The sequence below is a fragment of the Lycium ferocissimum genome, chromosome 6, assembly GCF_029784015.1.
Source record: "Lycium ferocissimum isolate CSIRO_LF1 chromosome 6, AGI_CSIRO_Lferr_CH_V1, whole genome shotgun sequence".
In the NCBI taxonomy this organism is placed as follows: domain Eukaryota; kingdom Viridiplantae; phylum Streptophyta; class Magnoliopsida; order Solanales; family Solanaceae; genus Lycium; species Lycium ferocissimum.
Genome location: NC_081347.1, coordinates 15,712,608 through 15,713,540, shown reverse-complemented (window position 1 = coordinate 15,713,540; position 933 = coordinate 15,712,608). Strand labels below are relative to the sequence as shown.

General features: G+C 37.0%; 1 pseudogene; it reads right to left on the bottom strand.

Annotated features, from left to right (window-relative positions):
* Positions 1–232: 232 nt before the first annotated feature.
* LOC132060688 (auxin-responsive protein SAUR68-like) lies at positions 233–933 on the bottom strand (annotated as a pseudogene).

Here is a 933-nt window from a genome sequence, read left to right as displayed (position 1 = left end):
GTTTGTGAACTGTCTTTTTATTAGTTAAAGATTTTTATGTCTGTGTTGGGATAAAGTGAGATTTAGAGAATTTACTAGTTTTAGACAACTCCTAATTTGACTCAAAGCACAAGCTTCTCACTATTGGAATGAATGGACCTGATTAGAACATAATGCATTTAAAGTTGATTCATATAATTGAGACTAAACAGTTTGGGTTTGAGATAGTTTTCTGATAAAGTAGGTGCCGCAATCCAACATTAGATTTTTAGGACTTTCCATAATCAACTTGAAAAGTGAAAGCCATGAATATGGTAAATTATCCGATAAAGTAGTATTCAATTAATATGATGTGCTTTACAATTGTGTACTCTTCAATGTCCGCCTCTCTAAAAACTTTTTTTGAGCCAGCATGTACTAAAAGAATTGTTGGCCTTGACTCAATAAACAAGAAGCTGCAGGCTTCCACTTTCTTGGTGCAAAGAAGAAGTTGAAGAGCAGCGTGAAGGAATCGAGAGGTGCACTGCTTTGTGAAGATCTCCAGCAGCTACACCTTTCTTGATTAGTAAAATGATGTAGCTCATCAAGGCTGAATCACAAGGTAATGTAATACGGCCACTACTTGGCACTCCAAACTCTTCTTCAGACATGTTTAAAAGTACCCTGATGACCTCATTTTCAAGATAAGCCAAGGGAAACACATATCGCGTTTGATCAACTGTATAGACTACAAAATGCCTTTTCCGGGTATAGAGGATGAAGATGCACTACAACTGGCTGCATCACTACCATTTCTTGGAGGTGAAATCCTCTTCCTCTGCGTGGCTGCAAACTTCTGCCATCTCCTAGCTATTTTGATGAATTTCTTGGTACTGAGCCTTGCCATTTGTTTTTTGGAAGATTGGAAATAAGAAAGTATAAAATAAATTTAGAGACCTTTGATGGTTGAACTGA